Source organism: Rhinolophus ferrumequinum, chromosome 22 (assembly GCF_004115265.2).
Source record: "Rhinolophus ferrumequinum isolate MPI-CBG mRhiFer1 chromosome 22, mRhiFer1_v1.p, whole genome shotgun sequence".
NCBI lineage: Eukaryota > Metazoa > Chordata > Mammalia > Chiroptera > Rhinolophidae > Rhinolophus > Rhinolophus ferrumequinum.
In genome coordinates this window covers 1,387,104-1,412,423 of record NC_046305.1, presented here as the reverse complement: position 1 = coordinate 1,412,423, position 25,320 = coordinate 1,387,104, and the positions used below count along the sequence as shown (strand labels likewise).

Genomic DNA, 25,320 nt, shown 5'->3' with positions numbered 1-25,320 from the left:
GGAGAAAAACGGCTGCCCACGCCGGCCACTGGCTCTCGCCTCTGAGGGAGCAGAGGGGTTGCAGAGCAGAGGGCCGGTCTGGGTGACCACAGCTCACCTGTGAGCTTAAAGCAGGGAGTGACCTGCAGAGTGGGCAAGGCAGGTGTAGATAGATGGGAGGGAAGGGCTTGGGAGCTGGTTTGTGTTTTGTCTGCCTTTGCTCATTACAGAGAGCGGTGTAGGGTGGTTGGGTTCACACTGGACATGGGGACTGAAGTTCGGTTTGGGACTTCTTGTCCAAGATGTTCACGAACCAAGTAAATGCATGTGTCTCCTCTCCTTCCCCAGAGCTTTAAAACGACAGTGAATTTATCTTGTTTACGTGTATAAATCACAGTGTCCGAGAAGGAGGAAGCAAGCAGAGCAGAGAGGCCCGCCCGGAGTATCAGAGAGAGGGGCCTGCCCAGACCCCAGACCGATTACATTGGAATCTCTGGGGTCGTGCCCAGGGGACAGTACTTCGGCAATGACTGAGGTGAGCCCAACGTGCAGCCATGTCTGAGCACCGCTGAGCACACACAGGAATGGAGCCCATAAGCCCAGAGAGAAGAGAACCCAGGCTGCCCCTGTAGATGCTGGACCCTCAGCCAGCCTCTTCATTCTGACATTTAGGGGTTCCCCAGCTCCCTACCCCCACCCACAGATGGCCTGTCTTTACATATAAGAGGACAGCTGAGGATCACGAGGCATGCAAGAAAAGCAGGGGGACCAGTTCCAAGTGTGGGAGAGAAGGAGAGGGACCCATAAGAAGTCATAGGCGACGTGTCAGTTTCGAAAGTTCCAGAAATAGCCTTAGAAGCATTCCTGAGACAGAAATAACCTCAGAAAAACTAAAAGCAGAAATAATGTAATAAGAAGTGGTTGCCTCTGGGGAGAGGAATGAATTGAGGCCAGCAGGAAAAACTGAAACTTTTCAGTACATTTTTAAAAACCATACACAGCTGCTGTGTTTCCCTGAAAATAAGACCTAGCCGGACCATCAGCTGTAATGCGTCTTTTGGAGCAAAAATCAATCAATGTAAGACCCGGTCTTATTTTACTATAATATAAGACCGGGTCTTTAATATAATATAATATAATATAAAATACTGGGTCTTATATTGATTTTTGCTCCAAAAGATGCATTACAGCTGATGGTCCAGCTGGGTCTTATTTTCGGGGAAACATGGTATGATTGATGATGTGGATACTTATGCTACATGCTGTCTATACAGCTGATTACAAGCATTTAAAGAGAAGAAATCAGAACACAGAGCAGCCCTTGTCCAATCTGAATGTGCTTATGGTTCCCTTGGCAATCTTGTTTAAAGCAGTGGGGAGGGGGCGCTTCCGGGTTGGGGCGCATGTGGGGGTGCGTGGAGTGTGGGCCCAGAGGGCACCAGTGCTCCGCCCCCTCCCTCATGCCTGGTCCTCCGCAGAGATGCGTCTGGATGTTCACCTGGGTCCTTGAGCACATCCTCTAATAAGCTGGGAAACAGGAAGTGAACTGTTACCTTGAGTTCTGTGAGCCGCTCCAGCAAATTAATCAGACCCAGGAGGGGGTCGTGGAAGCTCAGCTGGCAGCCTAGACTTGTGACCGGTCTGGGGGCCGGGGGCAGTCTGTGGGGCTGGGCCCTTAACCTGTGCCGGCTGGTGCTCGCTCTCCAGTGTACAGTCAGCATTGACACCCCGCTGGTGTCGCAGAAGGGCTTGGGGTGGGGAATCCCCCACGAGGCTGCTGTCTGAAGTGTGTGAGGACAGGACGTGCATGTGCAGGACCAAGTATTTCCTACACAGTTATGCAGAGCATGAGCCCCGAACGGACAGAAACTAGGAGGAAGTGATCCAAAGGCAGTCGTTCACTGTGTCAGGGACACACCCAGGGCCTACGCCCGCCCAGCATCGGTTCTGGCTGTCAGTCATGCAGAGGCCCATTCAGGCAGCTCTTCTCTGCACCCTCCCCACTCTCGGCCCTGTTTCTGACCCCAACAGCATATCTGCAAGTCCACTACCTGAGGCTGGCCAGAGAGCCAGACAAGTCCGGCCCCTCCAGACAAGGGCCCTGGGACCACAGAACAGGCCTATGATGGAGGAGGTGGGCGGGGCTCAGGGCGGCAGCTCACATGCTCCCCACACCCACACCTGTGGTGAGGCATAGCAGAGGATGGGGACACTCCCTGATGGCGATCCATCCCTTCCAGGGACACTTACTGAGAATAGAGGAAAGGCTACACCTGGGTGGTCTCGGGATAGTCCCATTGGTTTAATTTTTATACCTTTTGCTTGTGGAATGTTTTTTGTAAAATGTGTAATATGATTTGCTATGGTATCTACAGAGAACATGAAAGCAGCTGCCTGGGTGTGTGTGAGACGGTGGGAAATACTTCCCCTTGGTGAAGCAGGATGGGCTGAGAGAAACCACGCTGGCGGGTGAGGGGCCCCCAGAGCTGAACAAAAGCGCCTGTGCCCAGTTCACAGGGGTGGCTGCTGTGCCCATGACAGTGAGGGGACCTGGGGCGGAGATCTAAAGGGTTAGAGAGGGGAGGAATGTGGCAGTGGGTCACAGGGGACTGAGTAACTTACTCATGCAGGACCCACACAACACGTTTCCTCAGGTCTCCAGTATGTCAGGTCAGCCGGTGGGCGGGGAGGCTATTCTTCCCCAACGCCCCCCACCCCACACTGTCCTTTCTAAAAGCACTTTCACCTGTGACAGGCAGCCGCCATCATTAGGGTCACCTTACCACTTCACAGGGGGGACTGGGGCTCCAGACAGGTCACCCAGGAAACCCCAACGCCTGGGAGCCAGGATGTGGCAGGGTCTGCACTGCAACCAGCAGTCCCGCCTCCCAGACCAACGGTCTTCGCAGATATGAGTCCCTCTCAGGGCAGCAGTGTCCCCACACAGGAGCTCTGGGCCTTGAGAAGCCACACTGGGGGTGGAGGGTGGCCAGGCCCATCCCAGAGCGGCCTCTTGCCTCCTTCTCACGGCCCAGGCAGAGGAACCAAGGCCTGTCTGTGGCTACAGCCCAGCCCCGCTGAGTCCCCAAGGCCACCCTTGTCCAACCACAGCCGCTTCCCCTGTGCTCAGTGTGTCACAAATGGCCAGACCTGCAAAGCCTGGAGGCCTGACAAGTCTCAGCCGGTCTCCCAGCTGCGCCAGGACTGTCACCGCCCAAGCTGGAGGCTGTGCCCCTGCCCTCATCCCTGGGGCATGCACACTGCTCCTGGGGTCCCCATCTGGCTTCCACGAGGTCTTCTCCTCTTAGTCCCAAGCCTCCCGTCAGTCATGCCAACCACTGGCCCCTTGAACCTGGAGAAACCCCAGGAAGGGAACCTGCTCCCACCTCAGCCTGGGCCCAGCTCCGGGCAGGGTCCTTTGGCTGGTGTCATCTGCTGGTGACATCGGCCTTTGTGTGGGACTTCCTCCTCACAAGGACCCTCTCAGCTGCTGGCTGCTGGCCGGGTCTCAGCATTTCTCACCAGCACAACCGCTCCCCACCAGGTTCAGGACTCACCCCCCACTGCCCCCACCACAGGAAGAGGGCAGACTCTGCCGGTCCCTGTGAGACGTCCTGAAGGGGGCAGAAGGGGAGGGAGAGCCCACCCTCAGGCTCGTGCAGGTGCAGGGCTGTCACCTGACAGTGGGCGTCCTGTGGTCTCACGCTAGTCCCGGTGCTGCCTGTGCGGGCGCTGGGGTGTCACACATGCTCTCCAACAAAACAAGCCACTTTCAGCTAAACACATGGCAGCTGGGACTGGTTTCTATTCAGCAAATAGTTACTGAGCGCACCTGTGCCTGGTCACCCACAGGGACTTCCTTTCCAGCCGGTCACCACCTGCTGCCACTGAGCCTGGAGGCGTCTGCAGGGCAGCATGACTTCACCCAGCACCTCACCTTATGACCGATACAAGGCCAGGAAGGCTCAAGACACTGCGCTCTATGTTGAAAGGAAGGTGAGCTACTCTCCAGGAGTGTCCCCACGGCCCTGAGCAGTCTGTCACAGGTATGCTGTCATCCCAGAGCTGACACCACAGCGCACCCCCTCCTGGTTCTATCTGGGTGTCCCCCTCTTTAGGACCCAGGCATAACACCTCCTTCTCCCCTGGCTGGTCACACCCGCCCCCTCCCCTCACCATCCCCAGCCCTCGGCGACCTCCCCACCAGACTGCATCCTGAGGCCACAGCATGACTGTTTCTCTGGGAGCCCAGCTGCCTGGAGGCAGGATGGGAACAGACAGGTGTTGATTCCATTCCTGCTTCTATACAGTGGAAGTGTGGGCAGACCCTCAGGGGCTCGTCTGTAAAATGGATAAAAAGTGGATAATACCCACTTCGCAGGTTGTGGGGGGCCTGAGCTGCGGGCAGACAACGTCGCCCCTTAGTGGCTGAGCTCAGTACTGCCCGAAAGTCACACCAGTGTTCCTGGATTTGAGGGAAGGTGCTCAGAAAAGGGAAGGGGTGGTGCACGTCTGATGAGGGTCAAGACCACCGCTTCTGAGTGGACGTCTGGTGTTATGGAAAGAGACTGTGGGTTCATCTTGTTTGGGACTTCTAAATCGCTGATTTGATCCTCCGCTTCGTCTAATCTACTCCTGTGATCTCATGTATTCTTCATTTCAGTTATTGTAGTCTTCATTTCTAACTGGTTCTTTTTTATGTTTTCTGTCTACTTTTTATGTTTCCTAGCTCTTCGTTGAAGTTCTCCCTGAGATCATTGAGCCATCCTCCTAACCAGTGTTTTGAACTCTGTATCTGCTAGATTGCTTATCTCCATTTTGTTTAGTTCTTTTTCTGGAGTTTGTTCTGCTCTTTCATTTGGGACATTTTCCTTTCTCTTCCCATTTTGGCTGCCTCCCTGTGTTTGTTTCTGTGTACTAGGTAGGGCTGCTAGGTCTCCCGGTCTTAGTAGAGTGACTATATAGGTAATAGGTGTCCTGTGGGGGCCAGGGGTGCAGTCTCCCTCATCACCTGAGCTGGGTGCTCCAGGTGTGTCCTCCTCTTGCAGTTGAGCCTTGCTTGCTGTTGGCATGTCAGTGAGTGGGATTGACCCTCGGGCTGATTGGTTGTGAGGACTGGCTGTGACTACAGGGGAGGAGCTGTGGCGCAAAGGCTGATGCTATGGAGCAGGATTCGTTTTAGCAGGGCCCAGTCTGCCCTGTGGGTGTGTTGTTTGTTGAGGTGGTTGGGTAGTGCTCAGGTGTGGTCTGAAGCTCGCCACCAGGTGTGATGGTTCTGGAGTCTCTCAGGAGGGGCTCTGTTCCTGGGCAAGGTCAGCTGCTGCCTGTGCCCTGCCCGGGCCACTTGGTACGAGCTACAAAGTGATCTGCAGATGGTTGCCACTTGTGCTGGGTTTGGAGGCACGTGGGAGAGGCTAAGATGTGAACTGAGACCAGTTGCCACTAATGCCGGGCTTGGGGTTGCTTAGCAAGAAGTATGGGGCACTCCAAGACCAGATGCTGCTTGTTTGGGGTTTGTGCACCTTTGAGAGATTTTAGAAAAGTCCACAGCCCAAGCTGAGACTGGCCGTTTGTATAGAAAAGCTGCTGGCAGTAGCTTGGGTGGGTTCACAAGGGTAGGGCGGGTCTCGGGTCACCAGGGCGGGGCCAACGGTGTTAACCAGGTTGATGGAGATTCAATATGGCGCCCGCCTGCATTTGCATGCCTGGAAGGGGGAGGACTCAACAAAGCAACAATGCTTGTGCCAGAACTTCTGTCCGGGAGAAAGCTGCCCTCCTGTCCTTGTCCTGAAGCCAGACAACTCAGTTCCTCCCTGTGCGTCCCTCGTGCCTTTTGAGCTGCTGCCCCAGTACTGGAGCTCAGAGCAAGTGAGTCCATCAGCGGGTAAGTCTGTGCGCAGACACTTTAAGAGGGGCGCTTGGGATTACAGCCACCCTCTGTCTCACTCAGTCACAATATCCCTGGTTTTTACAGCCAGAAGTTGTGGGGACTTCTCTTCCCAGCACTGGAACCCTGGGCTGGGGAGCCTGGTGTGGGGCTGGGACCCCTCACTCCTCCGCAGCTGAGATATCCCTCCTGATTTTTAACCACCACATGTGTGTGTGACCAGGCCGTTCTGTGTTTCCACCCCTCCTATCAGTTTTGGCATGGCTTCTGTGTGTCCTTAGTTGTAGGAGTTTTGTTCAGCTAGACTTCAGGCAATTCTCAATGATTCTTTTCACCTTTTTTATTGTTCCTTTGAAGCACAAAAGTTTTGAATTTTGATGATGACCAATTATCTATTTTTGTTTTAGTGTTTGTTCTTTTGGTGTCATAACTAGGAATCCACTGTCAAATCCAAGATCATGAAAATTTACCCCTATGTTTTCTTCTAAGCATTTGAGAGTTTTGCTCTTAAATTAAGTCTTTGATTTATTTTGAGTTAATTTTTGTATATGGTGTGAGGTAAGGGTCCAACTTCATCCTTTTGCACAGACTATCCAGTTATCCCAGCACCATCTGTTGAAAAGAATTTTCATTCCCCATTGTATGGTTTTGGCACCCTTATTGAAATTAGTTGGCCATAGGTATATGGGTTATTTTCTAAACTTTCAATCTATTCCATTGATCTATATGTCTACTCTTGTGCCAGTACCATGATGTCTTGATGACGGTTGCTTTGTAGTAAGTTTTGAAATCGGGAAATGTGAGTCCTCCTACTTATTCTTCTTTTTAAAGAATGTTTTGACTAGTCTAAAGAATTGTGTCCCTTACAATTCCATATGAATTTAGAATCTTCTTGTCAATTTCTACAGAGAAGTCAGCTGAGATTCTGATAAGGATTGCATTAACTCCCTTGATTAGTTTGGGTGTATCTTAGCAATGTTGAGTCTTCTGATGCACGACTATGAAATGTGTTTCCAGTATGTAGATTTTCTTTAACTTTTTCAACAATATTTTTTAGTTTTCACAATACAAGATTTGCACTTCTTTTGCTAAATTTGTTTCTAAGTATTTTATTCATTTTCATGCGGTTATGAATAAAATGCTTTTGTTAATTTCATTTTTGGAATGTTCATCACAAGTGTATAGAAACACAACTGATTTTTGTGTATTGATTTTGCCTTCCATAACTTTGCTGAACTCATTTATTACTTATAATCTATTTTTTTAATGGATTCTTTAGAATTTTCTGCATTTTTTCATGTTATCTGCAAATATAGATAGTTTTAGTTCTTTCTTTGTGGTGTGGATGGCTTACATTTCTTTTCCTTGCCTAATGACCCTGGCTAGGACCTCCAGGACAATGTGGAATAGAAGTGGTGAGAGTAGACATCCCATTGTTGACCTTATGGGGAAATCATCCAGTCTTTCATCATTAGTATGACGTTAGCTGTGGATTTTTCATAGACGCCCTTTATCAGGTTGAGGAATGTCCTTCTATTCCTAGTTTGTTGGGTGTATTTACTATGAAAGGCTGTTGGATTTTGTGAAATGCTTTCTCTGTATTTATTGAGATGATCATGTGATTTTTTTTGTACTTCAGATTTATAACAGCTTTATTCTATTGTATTGCTGTATTATTATGACATTATAATTCCTAATAAGAAATATGTATTTGGTCTCCCTCCCCATCCTGGGCACAGAGCTCCAAAAATTCTTGGAAGTTCCTAAGTGAGGAAACCTATAACAATGTCTTTTGTTGTGCTAATGAGGTGACTTTTGGACTGCACCTAAGGACAGGGCTGTTGCCAGGAGAACCAACCAAGTGACTAGAGGGTTGGAACTTTCAGTCCAACCCCCCACCCCTTCTCTGGGGAGGGGAGATGGGCTGGAGGTTGAACCAATTGCCAATAGCAAATGATGTAATCAATTATGCCTATGTAATGAAGCTTCCGTTTAAAAACAAAAACAAGGACTGGGTTCAGAGAGCTTGCAGTTCGGTGAACACCTAGAGATTCAGGAATAATAGCATGCCCAGAGAGAGCATGGATGCTCCGGGCCCCTTCCCACATATCTTGCCGTATGCATCTCTTCCAACTGGCTGTTCCTGAATTATATCCTTTTGGAATCAACAAGTAATCTAGTAAGTAAAATGTTTCTCTGAGTTCTGTGAGCTGTTCTAACAAATGAATCAAACCTGAGGAGGCGGTCATGGGAACCTCTAAGTTATAGCCAGTTGGTCAGAAGCACAGGTGACAATCTCGACCTGTGATTGGTGTCTGAAGTGGGGTTGGGGGCAGTCTTTAGGCCTGAGGCCTTAACCTGTGGAACCTGGTGCTATCTCCAGGTAGATAGTGTAAAAACTGAGTTAATTGCTTGGTGGTGGTGGTGTGTGTATGGGGGGGAGAAATCACACATTGAAATTGGAATGCCAGCAATTGATTTGGGGGTGTTAAAGCAACGTTACATCCCTGGGATGAATTCCATGGTGTATAATTCTTTTTGTATATTGCCAGATGTGGTTTGCTATTATTTTGTTGAAAATTATTGCATCCGTATTCATAAGAGACATTGGTCTGTAGGTTTTCTGCTGATGTTTGAGGTATTTTTTTTTTTGGGGGGGGGGGGGCGTGGAATCAAGTTAATATTGATCTCATAAGATGAATTGAGAAGTGTTCTTTCCTCTTCTATATTTCGGAAGTTTGTGAAAAACTGGCATTAATTCTTTTTTGAACGTTTGGTAGAATTCAGCAGTGAAACATTCTGAACCTGAGATTTTCTTTGTGGTTAGTTTTTTGATTACTTATTCAATCTCTTCACTTTGTTATAGAGCTATTCAGATTGTCCATTTCTTTGTGTGTGTGTCAATTTTGGTTGTTTTTGTCTTTCTAGGAATTTGATGTACAAGTATTCATACTATTTCTTTATAATATTTCTTATTACTGTAGCAACAGTAGCAACCCCTCTTTCATTTCTGATTCTAGTAATTTGAGTCTTCCCCATTTTTTTCTTGCTCAAACTAGGTAACAGTTGTCAATTCTGTTGATCTTTTCAAAGGACCAGCTTTTGGTTTCTTTGATTTTATCTCTTGTTTTTCTATTCTCTATTTTATTAAATCCATTCTAATATGTAATATCTCTTCCTTCTGCTTATTTTAGTTTTACTATGGTCTTCTTTTTCCAGGGCCTTTGGTGGAAGGTTAGGTTATACAATTTGAGGTCTTTCTTTTTTCATAAAACAGGCATTTACAGGTCAGGTGTACATTTCCCTCTAAGCACTGTGTTAGCTACGTCCCATAAGTTTTAGTATGCTGTATCTTCATCTTATCAACTCACAGTATTTCCTGATTTTCTTTTTGATTTGTTCTTTGACCCACTGGTTACTTAGGAGCCTGTTGTTTAATTTCCACATGTTTGTGGGTTTCTCAAAATTTCTCATTATTGAATTTCTCCATAAATTCTCATTTATTCCATTATGGAATTATAGAAGATACTTTCTATTATTTCTATCCTTTTAGATTTATTGAGATTGAGTTTGTGGTCTAACATATGATCTATCCTTGAGAATGTTCATGTGCAATTGAGAATAATAGATATTCTTTTGTAATTTGGTAGGATGTTCTATAGATAGATGTCTATTAGGTTTAGTTGCTTTATAGTGTTAAGTCTTGCATTTCCTTGTTGATTTTCTGTCTAGTTGTTCTATCCATTATTGAAAGTGGCGTGTGGAAGTCACCAGCTATTATTTGGAATTGTCCCTTTATCTGTCAGTTTTTGCTTCATGGATTTTTAGTGGAGCTCTCTAATCAAGTGCATATATATTTATTATAGTTATATTTTTATGCTATATTGTAATATTTGTATAATTTTTTAACCTTTACTTTCAATCTATTTTTGTCATTGAATCTAAAGTGTATCTCCTATAGACAACATACAGTTGGATCATGTTGGGTTTTTTAACCAATCTGACAATCTTTGCCTTTTGCTTGAATTGTTTAGTCCATTCACATTGAATGTTATTATTGATATAATTTATGTCTGCCATTTTACTTTTGTTTTCTACATGTCTCATCTCTTTTGTTTCTCTCTCTCTTTCTCCTTTACTGCTTTTTTTGCACTGAGTGAATATTTTCTACTGTAGCACTTTAATTTTGTTAATAATATTTTCACTGTTTTTTTTAGTTTTAGGGTTTGTTTTTGTTTTAGTGGTTGTTCTAGGGTTTCCCATATACATCTTAACTTATCAAAATCAGCTTCCGGTTTTTACTAGCTTAATACCATAAGCTTAATATATAGAAATATTGTTCTTATATAGCTCTAGTCTCTTTTTCTCATGTTCATGGTATTATTTTTATACTTATTACATCTATTAATGTTAGAAACCCAACAGTACATTGTTAAAATTCTTACTTAGTCATCTGCAGTCATTTCCTTAGCCAATACAGCTTTTCCCAAGGTACATCCTTGATTCCATGAGTTGAGATTTGGCAGAAGTAACCAAAAGCCCCCACGTTTGCCTGAGTCTTAGCCTCAGTAACAGGCAGGAAGGGGCAAGATGAGAAATGTTGGGTTCTGCTCCTGCCTGGAAGAAAGACCTATGGCTGGGAGCTGGGAGTCGAGGGGGGTCGATGGAGAGCCCTGTTCTTGGCTGCAGTAGTTTGGAGTGGAGTCTCTGCTTTACTAAGCTGAGAGGGAGAAAGAGGGAGCAGTTTGGTTCAAACACCAGACTCTCACCTTTCTTACTGAGTTTACATAGATTTTCTTGAATAGATGTTTCTTCGTTTGCTGTTTGTCCTTGGGACCATGTCCAGAGGCTTTAAATTTTTTAAAATAATTTTACCAGTTTCACTGGGGGTTGGTCCATTGCCTATTATGCCACAAGTCAATACATCCTTCCAATATAATTTTAATTGCTTTTATCAACAGACCTTTCTGATACCATCTAAGCTATCTCTATCACTTACCTGTCCAGCAATAAGCAATAGACTCATTCTCTTTCCCTTGCCTGGTAATGAACTTTTTCATATTTGGGGGCCAAATGACATTCTCTTTGGTAACTTTTAATTATTCTTACTTCTAAAGATCTTGTGATGATGTGCTGACCCTTTGTGCCATTGAAGTCCACTCATGTCAAAAAAATCAGGACTATAACAAGGCCAATGGAATTGGGTGGAATCTGTGTCTATGGCTGAGAAATTTCATTCTCAATTTCTAGCACTCGAAAAAGTACTGCCACCCCAAGTGCTCAGATATTTGTTTCTGATACTGTTCCTCAGTAAAAGTAACTAGAGCTCCTTAGAGAAATGGCTGATTCCAGGAGTGGGGTGGGAAATATGCAAGATGGGCCTGAAGTGCCAGAAAAGTAAGGAAATACAAACAAACAAACTACAACAACAACAACAACAGAAAAACGCTGCAAGTATGGGGATTATGTCAAAGGGACACAGGAGCCAACTAAAGGAGCTCCCAATAGCCAAAGCTAGAACAATCTGGAGAGAAAAAATAAAAGTAGCATTAGACTATATCCCAACATATAAAATAATTGTCAATAAGTTCATTCTGATATCAATAACTGAATAAACGACTGAATGGAAAAGTGCCTTAGAGGTTCCCAGGAACCTCAGGCTGTCTCCAGACTGACTTGAGAGGCAGGAATGGCTGTCCCCACTCTACAGAGAAGAAAACCAACTCAGAGACGTGAAGATGGAAAGGGTGACAGACCTAATTGGGGAGCTGGATTTGCTGGTGACGGTGGACACCTTTGCTCTGCCCTTCAAAGCAGGCGTCGCTTCCAGGGATCAAAATATTCTCTCCAGAGCTGGGTATTTCCTAAGTGACCCCCAGCCCCAGGAAAACAGCCGTGTCCCATGTCCTCTCCCCGGGCACTCTGCTTCACTTGCCAGTCTTCTGCAGGAGTGGGAAGGAGGCCCCGCTGTCCTCTTTGAGGGCGTTGCCCTCAGGAGTCCCTTATCTGGATCAAGACCTCGGCTTTGAGACACAGGATCCCAAGGGTCCCCCATTTCCAATGGTAACCCACCCCACGCCGAAATAATTCTCACCCAGCCCAGCCCCAGCCTGGGACCTGGGCCTCGAGACCCCCGTCCTGTTTCCCTGGAGTTTAGACGCCTGCCGCGTCAAGACCCTAGCGCATGCTGCTGGATGTGGCCCCACCTCGCGGCATCCCGGCTGCATGTTTACACGGGCGGACGCCCCAGCTGTCCACCTGCCAACCGCTCCCAGTTTCCCTGGCTCTAACCACGCCTGTCTGCCCTGTGGTCAGTCTGGGAGTGGTTGAAAACGACTCCAGGAACCCTCGGCACCACCCACAGCCAGTGTCCCTCTCGAAGCATCACCCGGTGCTGACCCCCGCCCCCCTCCCCTGGCAGCTCCTGGGCACTGATGCCACCTGGCGGTTGAAGACAAAACTACCGCTAAGGATTTCCTGAAAAGAGCCCTTCCAACATACAGTCGCCATTGAACAAACGTGGAATGAGGCCCTACTGTGTGCAACACATCTGGGAAACAGAAACAGGAAGCAAAGCCATTGTCTTAGAGGAGCCTACAGTCTAGCGGTAGGTAGAAGTAGAAACTATTTCAGCACATGTGAAACCTGAAACAAAGCAGGAAGGCCTTTTGGAAGAGTGTGCAGGGTGACCCGCAGAGCGGTTCCTGCGCACTCCGCCACCAGAGGGGCAGGGGCTGCAGGAATGCAAAGAGACGCGGTTCAGGGCCTTGAGGGCGGGTCTTTGCTCCCGAAGGAGGGAAGACGGTCGTGAAGTGAAGGCAGGTCCCAGGGCTGTGGGTCGCGCGCTCCCAAATCTGCATGTGAGCTTCCTGAGATGTCAGAAATGGCCCGCGCACTGGCCTGCGCGAGGCGAGTTAATTCAGCAGAAAACACTGGGCTGCTTGTGCACAAGCGGTGAGCTCAGTAGGGCGTCTGCTTGGAAAAAGGAGTGGGAATCCCATGGTCACAGATTGTGAAATAGCAGACTGAAGGATTTGAGCTGGTGTCCCACTGGAGCTGGGACAATGGCTATCTCAGAAGGGTCTGGTCTGTAGCATTTCCCAGTTTATGACCCTGGCGCCTCCCCCTCCGCCCCCACCCACCTAGGACAGCTCACCTGCAATGTGGTCCTTTCAGTGAAACCCTATTCGGTCACAGTAGCACAGCCACATCTCAGCACTAAGTACGAGCCACTTAGGATGGACCTGTCTGTCCCCACCAGACCCTCTCCAATGGACCAGTCCCTCCTTCCACAGGTAGCTAGTGAGCTCCCGTGTGCCAGCTACCACTCCAGGTGCCAGGGCCCATCCATGAAAGGCCCTACACAAAGGTCACAATAAATAAGGACATCATATCGTACGTTCCACAGTGGCAGGGCTCTGGACAAAGCCGAGTGGGGTGGGTGGGGCCCTGGAGGTGAGTGTTACATCAGGAGGACAGAGCAGGCTCCATCCGGGAGACTTTTGAGAGCAGACTGGAAGGTGAGGGAGTGGCCAAGTGGACATCCGGGCGAATAGCTTTCCTGACAGAGGTGACAGCCCTGTCATGGTGGTGAGTGTGGCCGGAGCAGAGGAAAACGCAGGCAAGAAGGTCAGGCAATCCTGAGTCCAGAGAGGTCCGTGTTGACCCTAGAACCTCATCATGCCAGAATCAGAAGAGACCTCGGAGTCGGTGGGATAACCCACAACTGGCTGGACAGATGAAAAAGCGGGGTGAGCAGGGCAGGGGGCACTTTCCCAAGGGGCACTGGAATGGAACTCGCTTCCTGGACGGTATTTCCCAGACCCACCCGTACTAGAGCGGAGCTTGGCTGGGCCCGTGCAGGGCTGTGCTCTCCACTCCCAAGTATCCAGGAAAGACGGCCCGGTGGCAACTGCAGCGAGGTTGCGGCAATGCTTCCCACCAGGGGGCGCTAGCGCCACACGCAGCATCTCCCTGCGCCCTGGGAACTGCCGTCACGGCCTCACCCCACGTGATCCTGACCCCAGCGCTCCCGCGGTTCCTTCCAGCCGCGCTCGCCCCTTCTCTCAGTTTCTCTCTCTTCCCTCTGCCCCCGGCCTTGGGGTGGGGATCCCAGCAAGAAGAGCCCTGGAAAGGGGACCCCAGCCTAGTTTTGAGGGGCAGATGAGGGGGCTGGGTGTGGGTGGTGTGGCCCGTGAGAGTCCCCGGTGCGATCTGCCCCGCTCCCCGGGGGCTGACTCTGGCTCTTTCCTGTTATGTTACCGTTGCGGGGTACCCAGGGAATGGGGCAACCCGGGGGGCTCGGGCAGAGGCAAGGTCCAGGCGGGAGAAGGGAGTCTGCAGTGCCTGGGAGGCCTTTTCCGGTCCAGAGCCACGCCTCACAGTCCTGTCACAGGGTTTGTCACCTCCCAGCAGCTCCAGAGAGAGCGGCTGGCTCCCAGGTGCTCCCTTCCTGCCCCTAACTCCAGGATGTCTCAGGATGAGAGCGTGCGGAGTCTGCCCACTGACCAGCTCTGGCCTCACTGGTTCTCACGCGGCTGCGGGGGGGGGGGGGGGGGGACGGCTGCCCCTCACCAGCCCTGCGTGTGCCCGCGCCACACCCACTTGGCACACACACTCCGCTGGCTTGGCACACACACTCCGCTGGCAGAGCAGAGACTGCAGAAACCTCCCCACCCCCACCCCCACTCCCCCAGCCCAGGGCTCCCCAGGCTGAGGGGCAGGTAACCAGGACCAGGCGACGAAGGCAGACGGTCACACAGAGGCTCTCACCCCGCTGCCCTCCAGCAGCCCCTTCTCCTGGGCCTCGCCCTAAACCCCCAAACCTGAGTAGTGGAGGCCAGTGGGAGTCCCCAGCTGACCAAGGAAACAGGCCCCTCCCCTGAACTTTGGTCGTGCTCAGTAGCTGGGCTGAGGCCAAGAACAAGGTTTCCCCGTCTTCCAGGCAGACTTCCTGCTGGCTGGCGGCTGGGAAATCCCGGGGGCTGAACTCAGCGCTGCCAGGCCAGACAGGGCGCTCTGTGCCCTCCTGCAGGCAGAGAGGGTGCCAGGGGCAGAGGGTAGGGCTGAGGGCACTAGGAGAAAGGGCTGGCCTGGGCTGGGCATACCAAGGACCAGGGACTGGGGGCTGACAGAGGGGGCTGGGGAAGTACCAGGGGACTGAGTAGGCGGCAGAAGCCCAAGGGGGAGCCAGGGGTGACCCCACTCACCCCTCCATTTCTTGGGTATTAAGGTTGTATCATTATCTGCCAGCTCTGGGGAGGGGGGAGGGATCTGTGGGGGAGGGGGTGGGGACATCAGATTGGTCTGTCAGGAGCAAAGTGGGTGCTGCCAACCCAGGAGGAGGGATTGTTCTGGGCTGAGGTGGAGGCGGAGACAGCTGGCAAAGCCCAGTCTCCCCCATGTGCTGGGAGGCGGTGTCTCTCCCTCCAGTGGCTGGGTTGGAAAGACAAGAATGGAGGAGAGGAGTGAGGGGTGCCCACAAGGCAGAAAGCAAAGCCCGAAGGCAGAGAGGGCAGCTGAACTCCGAACGGTGCTGTGTGTTGGGGTGCCTATTCTTGTCCTGTTTCCCTAGAGAGCCCACTGGGGCCCTCACCACAGCTGTGCCACGCCTCCTCCAGCACTCCCGCTGATGGGTCAGGGGACCATGTCCAGAGCTCAGCCAAGGGCAGCAAGCCTCATCTTCCTGGCAATGAACATGTCCCGCCAACCCAGGCAGGGACCTGGTGTCAGGACACGGGCCAGTCCTGGGGAGGGGTTGAGGTGCTGCCAGAGTGTGCACAGCACAGAAGCCTAATTAAATGTTCCCATCTCCATGCAACTGTCTAAACCAACCTTTGCACCTCCCCGCCCCTCACTGTCTTCTCAAACCCAAGCCATCACCTTCTCCCTACTCCCCATCCTTTGAGAGAAACCTGGAGTCTTCTTTAACTCTCTCTCTGACAGCCCAGATACAAGCTCTTACCAAGCGCTGCCTTTCCTGGGGCTCTAGCCCCAGTCACCTCGTTTCATTCCAAGTCAACAAGCCTTCTTGGGCGCTTTCCAGGGGCTGGCTGATGTCAGGCGCTGGTACACAAAAGGTGAGTAAGACAGGGCCTCGCCCTGGGGGAGTCACGGCACTCAGTCAGACTGAGGTGTCCTCCTGGGAGCACAGAGAGCTTGGAATCAGAGATGAATTTGAATGTCTGCCTGGGGTGAGGAAGGCAGCCTGGACCATTTCCGGTTGTCCTTCATGGAACGGGTGAAGTGGTGGCCCACCAGGGGCTGGCCGGGTGGCCATGTGCAGTTTTCCAAGTCTGTGTCTCTTCAACAACGATACAGGGAGAGAAGCCTTTGCAGGATCTGCTGTAACAACAGCCAGCACTTACTAGCTCTCAGAGGTACCGAGCCGTCCTTGGGGTTTTACGTTTATGTGTCATTTTGTCCTGGCAACTGCCCTACAGGGTCGGTGACAGTATCATCCCTATTTTGAGATGAAGAAACTGAGACTCAGAGACGTTGGGTAGATTGTCCAATTCTGCCCGACTGAAAAGGATGGGAGCCAAGACTTGAAGCAAGACAGTGTTTCACAACCCAACGCGATTCACCCCTGCAAGTCTATCTTCAAAATAATCGTAATAACAGCTAACTTGTCTTTTTTTTGCACTCCACCCTGTGCCAGGCTCTCTGTCAATTCCTTTCCTTGCGTTTAGTCCTTTGCCCAACCTTGAACGGTAGATGAGGTCCTATTATGAGAAAATCGAGGCTCAGGAACATTAAGCAACGTCCATGGTCACACAGCTGACACCTGAGTCTGCCCAGCACCCGCCCGTGGCTCAGCCTGTCTGGTCACCTCCCAGACTGTCATCACGCAGTTACCATACACATCCTCCCTTCCTTCTCGCCTTGTTAATCTTCCCAGCAGTCTCCACTCCGCCTCTTCCATTCCTGCCCACGGCCAAGGCCCAACTCAAAGCCCACCGTCTGTGCGGGAAGCTCTGAGCACTCGCTCATTCCAGCATCCCCGGCCTCTCCGCTCCCAGACGGACGGAGCACCTCTGTGGCATGTATTTTGGCACTGACCATATTTAATTGACAGTGTAATCATATATTATTTGGCCTTGTCTTCTAATTACTTAATGTTTACAAATTTTATATCTCCAACCAGCGGACAGAAATCTTTGAGGGCAAAGACCTGTCCTTTCCCTTTGCCTAGTCAGTCTCCTGCCCTCGTCAGCTTGCACCACAAGTGCTCCAAGAAACGGGGGCTCGAAGGGCTGTCGGTCACCTTCACATGTGACCATTGGACGTGTGTCTACACGGACGGCCACTAGTTCCCTGGGCCGGAGGCAGCCTACACCTCACGGAAGGCAGCTTCCCCCAGAGCCTCTCTACCCTTCCCTCCTGGATCCTGGGTTGCTGTCCCCACTGGCAGCACCAATTCCTGCCCCACACCCTGTTCTCCCTGAATGGGGGTGCAGACAGGGCACACACAGGTGACAGCACTCAGGTCCAGGGTGTGTGGCCCTCCTGTGTCTTGGCAGCAACCACACCATCAAGCCAGCTTTCGTGGCCGGGCAACCCGCCCAGTGGCACAGGGTCCTGCACTCAGGAGGCCCCGCGCACTTGGTCACCGTGTTGAAGTTCTGAGTCATGTTTGAACAAGTGACCCCGCACCTTCATTTCGCACTGGGCCCAGGGAGTTACTCAGCCAGTCCTGCCTGTGATCCCTGCCACGACCTGGAGCCCAAGCAGACGAAGGTGAAAACACAGTCTGGGGACCAGCAGCCTGGGCTCCTTCCCGGCTCTGCCACTTATGAGTGACAAGGGACTCCTGGGGCAAGTTGCCAGACCTCTCCCAATTGGCTTCCAGCTCAATGTCACCATTCCACGGCTTTCTCATCTGTCAAGCACAGGTTCCCCTGAGTGTTTCCAGGCGGGTCACGTGAGAACACATGCAGCCAGCACACAGCAAGCACCTGACAAATGAGAGCTACTGTGGCCACTGCTGGGGCAGGAGACACAGATGGGAGCTGGGGACGCAGATGGTACTGGAAAGAGCCAGAGGCTTGGCCTAGAGACCAGATGCCTTACCCTCTGGGTCGGGAGATCAGAAAAAGAGCTCCTAAGAGTCCAGCCTGCCTCCACCACTAACCCATGTTCCCCTCCGTCCACTTCTTCTCCCCCCTCAGCCAGGGCCTGTGCACATCTCTGGCCATTTTCTGACCATGGCTTGAGCATGACTATGAAAACTTGGCACAAAACATCTGCTCCTAAATGCTCTCTCTCTCCCCCTAATTTGTGCCGATCACCTCCTCCAGGAAGCCTTCTGTGATAGTCTTGCCCTCCTCTCCTCGACTCCAGGACCAGAGTTGTACTGCAGTTGCTCATACCTCACGTAGCTGTGACTTCCTGCCCTGCCGACCACGGCCTGGAAGCAGATGCCATGTCCCCAGCAGACACAACCGCCTGAGCCTGTGAAATTCTCCCCACCGTGTCAGGATGCCTCTTCCTGAGTTGTGAGCTGTCTGCAAACCCACTTCTCTGTGCTCACTTTTCATTTTTGTCAAGGATAGTGGCACATGCCTGCCCCTTCCCACCTTCTCAGAGTGATGGAAGGTAACTCAGAAAGGAAGCTGAACCTCTGGAAGTCAGGGGGCAAGACAAATGTCATTTACACACCCTCTGTCCTCAGCTACAAGGTAAAGGGAACATCCGGAGCCATGGGAAGATCCCTGGGGAACAGAGCCCAGGAGAACCAGGACCCGAACACCAGCCACTGACAGGTTGGCTGACCTGACAGTGTCTTGTCCGGGACTGTTTCTCTGAGTTGGGGTTCCGAGTGTTGGGGGGTGGTACCTGCATAGCCCAGGCTGCATCTATGGCTGGCTCCTCCAAGATGCCTTGGGCAGAGCTTTTATGTGTCTCCTGATGATTGAAGGAAACTGGAACCGGCCCTAAACCAAACATCCGCGTTCTGGGAACTAGGCTTTATGCCTTCCTCGCAGCGCGTTCAGTCTGGATCCCTTCCGCCCGCTCCCAGTGTATGCTGGGAGGACAGGGGCGGGCCTCCCCTCCCAAATATTTTCCTAAATGTTTCTGTCTAAATGTGAAATAACTCAAGTAGTCGAGTCCACTCTTGAGGGAGTGAGCTGGGTGCAGTCAAGTGCCTTCCCATGTTGGTTGAGCCTTGGGCTTTAATTCAGTAACAGTGACGTGCGTGACTGTATTCCATACCCAGTAACTGACTCTAAGAACATTTGATGGAGAGATAATGGGGGGCCCGGAAATGCCTTGTTTTCATTCCAAATATTGCGAATAGACTTAATTGTGTTCTTCTTTGGTTCTGTAATCTATTGCCATGTGATAAGCCAGCCCAAAACTCAGCAGCCTAAAACAAGGGTGATCATAACATACCTCAGGTGGCTCTGGAGCCCGGACAGGGCTCAGCTGGCTGATTCTTCTGCTCTGTGCGGCACTGACTGGTGTCACCCAGTGGGATGTAGCCGGCAGCTTGGCAGGGCTGGACCGTCAGAGATGACCTTTCTCACATGTGCAATATCTTGTCTGAGATGGGACACAGGCTGGACTGGGCTGGGAGCCTTCCCCTTTCCCTGTAGTCTTGGGGTCTCTGGTAGGGGGACTGCATGTGTGTGATGAGGATTCAGGGTTCCAAGAGGAAAAGGTGAAGCTGCAAAGCCTCCTGAGGATGGGCCCGGACCTTGCAGCGTCACTTCTGCCGTACTCTGTTGGTCAAAGCAGCCAAAAGCCAGCCAGAGTTCAGGAGAAGGGGAAACAGACCCCACCTCTCCAGGGAGGAGGGGCAAAGACTTTGTGGCCATGTTTCATCCACCACAGGGTGACCTGACAGGGACTCAGAGGCAAAGCTGTGTGGGAAAGGAGCCTGGGACTTAAAAGGCGAGGGAGAGTTGCTTCATATGAAAGTGAAAGTTTCAGGCTGGGCTGAGGTCCCTGAAGAAGGCAGTAAAACTCCTGCTCAGATAGCTGCCCCCAGATACTTGCCCCCAGATAGCTGCCCTCGCCCCACCCCAAACGCCGATCCCAGGAGTTGCCCTCACTGGATAATGCAAAACGTAGCCTGTGGCCTAGAACCCACTCGACCCAAACACCCAGCCCTGTTCTAGGACCCTCTGCTCCCAGGCTCCTAACCGCTTCCATCCTCTCCTGTCCTGGCGAAGTCGGGCCCAGCGCCCCTTGGCCGGGCTCTCCCAGAGCTCGTTCTCCAACCAGCATCACCACCGTCCATGTCCTGGGCACTTACTTTGTACCAGGGTCTGTGCCGAGTGCTCTGCGCCCATTATTATACAGACTCCTTGCGACAAGGCTTTTCTCTCACTTTACAGGTGAGGAAACCAGCGGAATCATGCAATGCGCCTAAGCTGAGTGGTCCAGCCTTGGTGTGCTGACATCTCACCTAATCGTCTGCTGTCCAAACAACCCGCCCAATCCTTATGCCGATGTCTTACAGTCTAGGCTCCCACAGTGGGAGGGGCTGGAGGCCTCCCAACCTGCAAATCAGGGGCTGTTTTGGATGGCAAGAGAGGGAAGGAGGAAACTCAGGGTCCCTAAACCCTCAGAGCAGAGAAGGTGAGGGCTGTCTCTGTTGAAGAGTTATAGCCAAGGCTTTCGTCTTGACTTACGTCACATCACGGCGTGTGGGTCGGTGGTGAGGACGAATGTGTGCGTGATATCCCAGAGATAAAAGGGAACTAACAAAGCAGGAGAATAACTGACTTAGCTGCATAAATTGCCGTCAGTGCACCACCCTCAGCTGGAGGTCAGGCTCTGACTGCCTCAATTCTGTGGAAGGCAGCAGCAAACCCAGAAGTGAAAAAGGCCTCTGGGTACCGGAAACAGCTGACAGATCTATGGAACCAAAGCCAGGTCCTGGGCCTCCATGCAGACCCTCACCAGCTCCGCCGAACAAAGTATCTAAGAGGTCGACTGGCTTCGCAGCCTTTGGCCCTGGGAGGACAGGTGGGGTGCGGGTGAAAGCCATTCTAGCGAGGGACACATTGTGAGAGCAAAGGGACAGCAAACAACTCAAAAGCAGACCCGGCATTGTGTCAGATGTCACTTCGCTCTGGAAAAAGGCTTGTAAAGCCTGTCGGGGGCGCCTGGTGGCTTTTCAGCCCTTTCACACACACTGTCTCACTTCGTCTTTGCAGCAAGCCTCGGAAGCAGGCAGCCATGGAGAAAGCAGATGCTCAGAGAGGCTCAGCAACTTTCCTTCTTTCCCTCGATCACAGATGGAGAAGCAGAGCTGGGAATAAACCCGGACCTTGTGATGTGGACACGTGGTCTTTTCCTCTGCACCATGATACGTCCTTCGTCATAACGATGACCATGAGTCATCAAGAAAAGGTCAGCTTACATCTAGTAAACCGTTCAAGGAAACAGGGAAGTAGGTAGTACCTTTTTTAAAAATATTTTTCATAAAAGTGATACAAATAGAGTTTGGCATTTAGGATAAAGTTCATCTTTCTGTTCTCAGTGACATCCTAAGTTCTAGTCATTTCTTTTTCGTGCCTGGTGGCTGTACAGCACGATGGCATCCATGTACATCACCAATGGGTGTCTCCTGAACTTCCTGGCACCAGTCGTGCGTCTCCACCTCTGTTCTACTGCCTTCCTTCAGTCCCCTCCTTGTCTCCTCAGCACCCATCCAAGTCCCGGGTAGGATCCCTGCCTCCAGTTCTGAGCCCTGGAATGTATCCTGCACTTGCACAGTTCTGACCCAGCCCACAGGAGAAAGTCCTACATGTCAGGTGCCGGCAGGGCCTCTGTCCGCAATCCAGCGACCAGCCTGCACGGCTCCGCTCTCGCCCACCGGGCTGCCGCCCGCTCTCTTGCAACGCCAAAGGCTTGCAGCTACCAAGTCTCCATCATGTCCGCTGACTCTGCTCTTGTTCTGGCCACCCTTTCTTTGTCCGTTCATCCGCTTGATGACTTTCTGCAGACAGCTGAGCTGTGTCCTGGACGCCTCTTCTTGGTGTCCCTGCGGTACGCACCTCCACACCACACGCGTCCTCCCTTACACGGATCGGTCGGGAGGCTGGTGCTCTGGGGTAACCAAACCCCTCACCTAAAGCAGCCTGAACAGTAGGGGTTTGTTGTGTGTTTACGAGACGTCTGGAAGTCGATGGTTTCAGAGTTGGCTCGCTGATGCCAGGTTCTCAGCGAGCAGCTCCACAATTCTCTCGGCCCTTCCCCGGGTCGGTCGCAGCATTTCCAAACTCACACGACAACATCCCAAACCAGGGCAGATACATGAGTTTGTTGGGCTCCCATAATGCAGTGCCACGGGCTGGGTGTCTTAGACAATAGGACTTGATTTTCACACGATGCTGGAGGCTGGAAGACCAAGATCAAGGTGTCGTTGGCAGCGCGGGTTTCTCCTGAGGCCTCGCTTTATGGCTTAGATGACCTCCTTCTCCCCGCGTCCTCACGTGCTCCCTCCTGGTGTGTCTGCGTCCAGATTTCTCCTCCTTTATATGAGCACCAGTCGTGTTCATTAGGGTCCACCTTGATGGCCTCTGTAAAGACCCCATCTCCAAATATACTCACATTTGGAGGTGCTGGGGGCTGGGACTTCAACATGCATTTCAGGGGAGACACGAGTCAGTCCGTAACAGCAAAAGATGCAGGAAGAGCAGTTCCCCTCTGGCAATCTCTCTTTTCGTGTGAAAACCCTCTCCCAGAATCCTTCGGTAGACTTACAGAGCAGGACTTGGTAACACGCCTTTTTCTGGTGACGAGGGAGTCTAGGAAAGCACTTTCACTTATATGGTGGGAAGAGGGCGCTACCAGCTGGAAAGAAGGGGTTAGGGATGATAACTGGGCAGGCTACCCAAAGATCTGTTGCACCCCGCTGCATATGTGTCGTGGCTTCCCGCTCACATGTCTGCCTCTACCCTTTGATTCCCAGCTCTCAGAAGGAGGGACCAGCGTCCCGCTCATCTGTGCACCCCTAGTGACTAGCGCAGTTCCTGGCTCAGCCAACGTCTATCAACGGACTGAAAGAACAGACTTCAACCAACTAGATGAAATTGTTCATGTTGTGTGTAGTTAAAAATTAGACTCTGTTCATACGTTTGCCTTGCATGGTCTGTGGTTCACATCTTTAAATAAGTGTGGTGAATGTTGCTAGTGGAACTGTTCTTACAATCAGACGAGCCCAAGCGCCATGAGCTCACGGTGCATGGGGTCCGGGAACTGCCGCGCGAAGCATTACGGAGTAAATGACGGGTGAAGGAACCCTTACAATATTGTAAATGCTTTTAAACGTATCATTATATACACTTATAAACTTAAGGTGTCATCAGGTTTTCTAGAAAAATGTCTTCCAGAACTGGGCATCCATTCCGCTCTGTCGGTATTTGCAAAAGTGGTAGGTATGTCACCTGTTTCTAGTGGAATAAGTGGTGCTGCTGAACTTGGCCAATAGACCCACAATGCTTCGCGCAATCCTACCTGAGAAGTGCAGGTATAGTCCTAATTCTGAAACTGAGCTGTTTAAACGGTGTTTGGCGTTGGCTCTATGGGCTGCGAGCCGCGTGGCACAAACACACGCAGAGCTGCCGCATCGCAGCATGTAGCCTTTGCTCCAGGAAGCCTCGTGTACCGACCCCCCATGCCCCATGGATCAGGGGAAAACAAAGCGCCCAACGAGCGGCATCAGCTGTGGGGCTAAGTGACTGATTTGATGGTGGTTCCCCAAATTTTGGCTATCCCCCATGCTGGAGAGACTCCTGATTTTCATCTAATCCCTACTTCCCTTTCAAGGTGAGAGGATTCAGGGATGTGTGAATTACAGGCAGTAAATGAGGAGCAGGGGAGGCACAAAAGTCAAAGTTGCCACAAGTAGCTGGCTTCCCAGAGGCAGTGTGTTTTGGCACCAGGAGACAAAGTCTAATCAAGAGTTGAGAGTTGCGTCTCTTCTCGCCCTGTTTCAGACCCAAGGGACCCACACCTCCCTCTTACAGTTCAAGTAATGAGGTTCAATTAAACCGTTCTGGTTCCATTAGTGATTCAGGGTTTCGGGGGCAGTCTCAGGGCAAAATATTTCCCACAAGGAACTAAAGAGAAACTAGTGCTGTTCTGGACCAGACTGGCAGGTAGGGACAGGAGAGGACTTGGTGTGCAGCCAGCATGTGCTTAAGCTGGACAAGATGCGTGTGTGTGCGTGTGTGTGCACACGTGTGTGTGCGTGTGCGCACATGCACTTCTGCAGTTGCCTGTTCTGTGCCCCAGGTGCTTTCCTGACAGCCAGGAGAAGGGGGTGCCTGCTAGCGTGTTTTCCTTCCAAGTTTTGGGTTTTTCTTCTTTTCCCAGGTTTTTGTTGCTGCAATCAAGAGCTGTTATTATAATGACAGTGATTTTTTAAATTGTGCCAGAGAACCTGGTCTTAACGCATTATTATTGCAAGCGCATTAGCCAAGCCCGTTGCAATAGTTTATTGCTAAGAGAAAAACATCCTGGCAGGGCATGTATCTAGAAGTCCCGCCTTCTGAATTGATGCCAAAATATAACAGACCGCCAGTTCCTGACACGTCCAAGAGCAGCATAGGACTCCCACTCCCCTCTTCCTGCCGCCAAAACCTGGACTCTCTTTCCTTTGATGTCCTCCGCTTTCCAAGTGGCTTTCAGTCTCTGCCAGAGTCTGAGGCACTAAAGCACGCTGCTACTTGAAATCAATCTCATCTCCTGCGACTCCACTGCGGCGTCCCACCAACCGAAAGGCACGACGACTGAGGAGACTCGACGATCCTGCCATAACTTCTGCACCGTTTAGAAAATACCTGATTGTGGTCTCGATAGTTTAACGGTGTTTTTTAACGTATTCTGCAGCGGTGTTTCCCATGCTTGCTCCAAGGGAAGTCTCTCTATCGATAAATTATACAATAGTATATTCTAATAAATCGAGATGATATAGACGGGCTGGAATGACTAACAGACCAAAACCAACCCAATACGATTGCCGGGGATTGACATAATTAATGTGAAGTCTGGCATTTAGACTTAAGAACTACTTTCCAGAAGAGCCTGGGGTAACAATAGTCCCTGTAAGAAAACTGTGGGGATTTTGACTGTCGACTCAGCAGTGTACTATGGCCTCCGAAACAGCCCTTCTTGACCAAGGCCATCTTTGAGAGCGAGAGCAGGAGCGAGAGCACATCAAGGAGGGAGTGGTTTCTCTCCACACTTTGCGGGTCAGACCGGGTCTGCGGAGCACTGTGCTTAGTCATTGAGAGCATATTTGAAGAGGAACAGATCTAAGGATGTTTCTCCCAGCAGCTCCGTATGGAAGGTGGAATACCTATGTTCAAATAGCTGACGGGCTGTCACATTACATTGACTCTGCAGAGCCCCAGTGCCCAGAACTAGAAGTCACGGGCAGACGTCAGTGCAACACATTTCAGTTCCATATAAGAAACAACTTTCTCCAGTTAGGG

At 51.0% G+C, this 25,320-nt stretch overlaps 1 long non-coding RNA gene across 1 annotated transcript; it reads left to right on the top strand.

The window, feature by feature from the left end:
• Positions 1 to 195: 195 nt before the first annotated feature.
• LOC117014342 (uncharacterized) lies at positions 196 to 24,140 on the top strand. Its single transcript, XR_004421489.1, has 4 exons — positions 196 to 514; positions 3,832 to 4,025; positions 21,034 to 21,229; positions 21,524 to 24,140. It is a non-coding gene; the product is annotated as an uncharacterized LOC117014342 (long non-coding RNA).
• Positions 24,141 to 25,320: the final 1,180 nt, after the last annotated feature.